The sequence below is a fragment of the Chlorocebus sabaeus genome, chromosome 14 (genome assembly GCF_047675955.1).
Source record: "Chlorocebus sabaeus isolate Y175 chromosome 14, mChlSab1.0.hap1, whole genome shotgun sequence".
Classification (NCBI taxonomy): Eukaryota; Metazoa; Chordata; class Mammalia; order Primates; family Cercopithecidae; genus Chlorocebus; species Chlorocebus sabaeus.
In genome coordinates, this window is record NC_132917.1 from 109,353,047 (window position 1) to 109,359,046 (window position 6,000).

Sequence of the window (6,000 nt, forward strand, 5' to 3'; positions counted from 1 at the left end):
GGCAGGGACAGATGTGTACAGAGCATGTGTGCACACCTCGGGGGTGTGTACTGTTGTCATGGACAGACGTGAGCGTGTACAGAGTGTGTTTGCACCCCCGGGGGTGTGTGCTGGTGTTGGCGGGGACCGATGTGTACAGAGCGTGTGTGCACACCTGGGGGTGTGTACTGGTATTGGCATGGACAGACATGAGCGTGTACAGAGCATGGGTGCACACCTGGGGGTATGTGCTTATGTTGTTTTGTAAGCGGAAAATATGTGGCCCATTGCGTCAGGCGGGATTGCGCCCATGCTGAGTCTGTCAGTAGCCCTTAGGTTGGGGTCTCCATCTCCCCAGATAGCACTGGAGTGTCTTGAGGTTTCAGATTCTTCCTCTCTGGGTACTTGGGCCTCCTCAGGACCAAACATCAGAACCAGCCAACTGCAAACTACAAGAACGTTCAAATACATCTTCAGTAGGAAAAACAAAAGCAACTGGAATAATTTTCCAACATGACCCTGTGGTTAAGCCGTTAGATACTCCAGCCAACAGATTGAGTCACTTTAAAATTCACACCATTTAAAATGGTTGTGAGAGTTGCAGAACTTTACTTCTAAACTTTGAAATAATTGAAGCGTTCTACTCCACTTGCTTACAACCTAGGGTTGGGGATAACTTTCAGTCCAAAGTAGCAACCTTCTAAATCCAGCTTAGATGTGAGGCTCCCACTGACACCGGAAGAGACAGTGGCCCTTGATTATTCTCCTGTGTTCAGATACTGTGTCATTTCTTTTGTATCCTGATCATCACTTCTGCTTTTCCAATTCAAACTAAAGGGAGCTTAGTTCTGTTTTGGAGAAGCTGTAGTTAGTGGTTTCTTTTCATGGTTTGCTTAATCTCTTCAGTCTGGTGCTTGCATTTACCCAAATGGACTTTTCTTTAGTACAACAGTGCCGTAGCCCAGGGCTTCTCCCTCCATATCTGCTCCCCAGGAGGCCCCCTAGAAATGAGTGCTGGAGATCCAGCCCCTCTCCGTGTGCTGTTTTCTTTGAGTCCAACGTAGGTTTGGCTCAGAGAAGAAAACGGGCCTCCAGGTTAGGTGCCTCTGATTGCTTGCTTGTGAAATGTTTAATGATAAGGCGCCTTCCAAACTAATTTTACACATTGATAGCTGTAGCTTGAAGTATCACTGCAGTCATAAGAACAAGAACACTCCCATAAAGTAGATAGGCAGAAAAAGCCATAAAAGTTTAATAAAGTGCAAATAAAATGGTGTTGTAAGAATGTACAGTGGGAAATGCTCTCAGTCCAGATAGATCGGCTGTGGCGTCCTCCTGTAAATACATTCAGCCACATGTGGCCCTGATCGCAATCACTACTGTGAATTGTGATCCGGAATGTTCTTGGGGTCCGATGCCTGGGCTGTGCCAGCAGCTGAGTCTGATTGGGCATCACGGCGGCGATGTGCTTAGCGCGGCCAGCTGGGCTGAGGGGTGGACACCCGTGCAGTCGCCACGTGCAGACGTTATTCTGGTGATGGGGTTGCACGCGGAGCGGCTTGTCCACCTGGGCTACTTAAAGTACCGGGAACTGAACCACGGGCGGGTGCGTCCCAACATAGGAGCTGCCTTTTTTTTTTTTTTTTTTTTTTTTTTTTTTTTTTTTTTTTTTTTTTTTTTTTTTTTTTAATCCAGGGCCCTCTGGCTCTGCAGACCCTGGCCGCCGGTCCCTGAGCCCATGGGGAGGCACCGGAGGGCTCTGCTGGGCCATGGAGGTCCCCGAACAGGTGGTCGCTCATTGCTTGTGCAGTGGTCCATGGCCTGTGAGTTTATTCCCGGCGTCTGTGTGGGTGAGGTTAACCAGTTCACAGCTGGGCACTTACCCCTTACACAGGTGACACTAGTTAAAGTGGAATCTATACTAGCTCGCACGGGAGTGCGTGAGATGCTGGGAGGTTGTGGAGGCTTGGCCATAGCACTGGAGCCTGGGTTCCTGACGTTCTGCGTCTTCCTGTTGGGCCATCAGGGCTGTTGTGGGTTCTGAAGACTGGTGGGTGCCATATGGACCAGGGGATGTGTGAAGCCTCTAGAGGCCACAGGAGGGAAGGAGATGTTCGCTTCCCCCAGAGCCAGCCCTGCTGACACCTGGGCGTTAGCTGGTGGGACCTGTTTTGGACTCCAGCTTCCAGAAATGTGAGAAAATAAGTCAGTGTTTAGGGCGCTAAATTTGGGGTGATTTAGTGGAGAAATAGAAAACTAGCCTACAAAGGTGCACGCATTGAAATGTGCTCTGTCCAGGTGTTCAGAGTGGCGTGAGGGGGATGGCATCAGGGTTCTGGGAACTGTGCAGTTTTACTGAAGGAAGGGGGCTTGCCACGCCTTTCCTCATGTAACTGAAGGTATGTATGCCTGCCACACTGCCCAGGAGACGGGGACTAGAATTCTGACTTTATTTTATTTTTTTATTTTTTTGAGATAGAGTCTCGCTCTGTTGCCCAGGCTGGAGTGCAGTGCCCGGATCTTGGGTTTATACCATTCCCCTGCCTCAGCCTCCCAAGTAGCTGGGACTACAGACGCCCACCACCACGCTTGGCTAATATTTTGTATTTTTTAGTAGAGATGGGGTTTCACCGTGTTAGCCAGGATGGTCTCGATCTCCTGACCTCGTGATCCACCCGTCTTGGCCTCCCAAAGTGCTGGGATTACAGGCTTGAGCCACTGCGCCCGGCTTCTGACTTTATTTCTTATGGGAACCAAGCCACAGTCAGAACACGGTGAGGGCTGAAAGGAGCTTCCTACAGCCTGAACTGGGAAAAGAAATCGCAAGTAGTTTGTGTTTTTCTACACAGACCTGTCCTTTCAGATTTTGTTAAGTTCTGGAAAAAGGGAGAAGCCAGGCACACCTCGGGGAGGGACAGTGTTTCTGCAGGTGGTGCGGCTTCAGCCTGAACATGGCCGTGTGGTTGGGAGGCTCAGAAACTGCCCTCCAAGGGCACTCATCTGTTCCTTATTGCACTAATACCGCGTTTACAGAAATCCACAGAAATTACAGAGCAGTGCGGGAGGTCTCTGGATGGGTTTGTGTGGGCTGAGGTCACGGGGTGTTGTCCCAAGTGCTTATCCTGATCTGGCAGAGGCTCTGTTCCGAAATAATTATTCCACAGTTTCAGAGCCTGTATCTGAGGGATAAACTTTTAACTTTGTTGCATAAAAGCAAACAAAGTATGTTTTTGAGGGTCTAAAAATCCATTTAGTAGTCATAGCTGTAAACTCAAATATGGGGCTTTGGGATGGAGTGAAAACGACCATCACCTGGCGTGGACGCTGCGTGGTAGTTTTAGCGTGGTGGCCTGCTCGTGCCTTGAGCTCCATCTGCAGTGTGAGCAACAGCTGTGCATTTGAGAAATGTGGGCAGGTCAGCTTGCTCCTCCAGGGGCCTACGGGCGTCCGGGTGAGGGGCCTGGGATGAGGCCATGTCAGTGGGAAGGAGCTTGGTTGTGTCAGCCGATGTCTGCCTCTACAGGCCCACAAGCCAGCCAGAACCCAGTTTTCCTTTGGTCATCTAATGTCAGAAAAAAAACCTGTTAGAGATTCTCATAATTTATATTAATCATTTGACCATGCATAAAATGTTATAAATGCATGAGGCTTTACAACTTCGCAGATGTGTAACTCACATGTTATGATTGAATCAAACTGTTGAAGATACTTGTTTCACTTGAAGGTGTTTAGCATTTTATGTGCAAACCAAATGCCACTAGCATTTTGAAAGAGTATTTTGGAATTTTAAACAGTGGGACAGTGCTGTGTCTCTGGGATGCTGGTGAGGTGGACATGATCTCAAGCTCTTGGAGAATGCAAGCAAGCAGGATTCCTAAATTGTCACACCTGCAGTGCTGGAAGTCAAAGTGGGTTTCTGTAAACGAGGTATTAGTGCAATAAGGAACAGATGAGTGCCCTTGGAGGGCAGTTTCTGAGCCTCCCAGACACCTAGGAAGAAGCCGGGGTGGGGGAAGTTACCTACCAGAACCTGGATGGTGGAGCCGGGTTTGCTGGTGGCCCTGCATGGCAGGTCATTACGTGCAATAAGGAACAGGTGACTGCCCTTGAGGGCGGTTTCTTGGCCCCCTTCAGAACCGCAAGTGGAAGACGCCCCAAGGTGGGGGTTCGGTTATCCACAGGAGCCTGGATGGTGGAGCCGGGTTTGCTGGTGGACCTGCGTGACACGTCATTACGTGCAATAAGGAACAGGTGAGTGCCCTTGAGGGCGGTTTCTCGGCCCCCTTTGGAACCGCAAGTAGAAGACGCCCCAAGGTGAGGGTTCGGTTATCCACAGGAGCCTGGATAGTGGGGCTGGGTTTGCTGGTGGCTGCTGCGCGGCAGGTCACTGTGTGGAGTGATGGGAGGTGAGTGGCGTGGGAATAGAGGACGCACCCTCCACAGCTACTGGTGGGAGTTGGCTCTGGTAGCAGAGGGGGCATAGAGGGATTCCCATCAGGGTCAACGCGGCTGGGGTCCCACGTGTGCTGGACGCCGAGGTGTGGCTATATGTGATCTCAGTCTCCACAGCCGCCCTGGGAAGTGGGTTCAGTTCCTTCCCATCTCACATTTGAGAAATCTCGGGCTCATATCACAGCTGGGTAGGGTGGAACTAATGTCTCAGGCAGGATGTTGGCCCCAGAGCCCAGCTCTTACACCCCCGTGCTATTTTCAGTTCACCAAGCTTGTAGAGAAGTGTAAGGTGGTGGGGGGCAGCTGAGAAACCAACACAATAGAGGGGAGCAGGAGACAGGCAGTGCTTGGGAGGTCTGGGTGTGGGGGGCACCTCTGGGCCTGTGAACCCCGTTCTGTGCTCCTGGCTTGCCCAACTTTGACCCTCAGCCACATGCTGCACGCTTTAGGTGAAAGCTCAGTCCCTCGAGTGGTGCAGGCATCTTTTCTCCCTGGTTTTGCCTCTCCTTAAATCACGGAGTCTCTGGGGATGGCGGGGTGTTTGGTGGCCTATGGGATTTGCCCTCCACCTCCCCATCCTTGTCCTGTCTGACCTGTTACCTGGATGTGTCTCTTCAGAGCCTGCAAATCAGTGGAGGCCATGGCAGCCTCTCGCTGACCGGCCTCTCAAACTTTTTTATTCATCAGAATCGTATTAAATGCTGATTCCTAGGCACCCCATTAGACTCTATGCCTGCCTGGCATGGGTACTTTGAGGAAGGTAGAGGGTTGCTGGGCTGTTCGAGGAGGGAATTTGCATTTGTAGAATGTCCACTGTGGTCCTTCCAGCACGCGACTTTCCATGCACACGTGGCATTAAACCTGGAGTCCTCTGGGTGCTGTGCTGGTGAGGAAGCCCCAGCTGGATGAGGGGCTGCTGGGGCTCGGACTTGATTGCTGGGCTGGGGGCTGCGGGCTTGTTCTCTTCAGTGGGCCTGCTGATGGGATGCCCTGAGAAGTCCTGTGCACTCGGGAAGGTGCAGAGACAGGCTCAGGAAATACAGACCATGGATTTAAAAATGCCTATTGGAAAATCTTTTATGAGCAAAGTAATTTGCATCTAACTGTAGACAATCATTGCTTGAATAATTGGTTTGTTTACAAAATTGGTCCTATGAACAGATTAAAGTTTTCATTCATGCCTTTTCTATAACGTAAATAGGAGCTATTACCGCAACCTAAATTAGCTTTAAATTTTGTATCAGATTGCAGTCCAGATATAAAATGGAGGAATTTAGTACTTGGAACCCAGAGTGAAGAGAACAGAATGACTTTGGTTTCTCAAAAGCGTGTGATTTGAGGGAGTGACCTGGGATGAAGAGAAGTGGCTGGAGTCATTACACTCAATGAGGTGATCTGCCCCAGCCTTTCTCCATTGTCTTCTGGATAAAAGGGCGATAAATATGTAAAAATTCAGCATTGAGTTAGTCTCTGCCCTGAGCTTCTCATACGGTCATTAATGTGATGGGGCTGTATCTGTGAAGCCTCCATACAGGTACAAAGGAATTAGGCTAGAGTACGGTGGCCTGC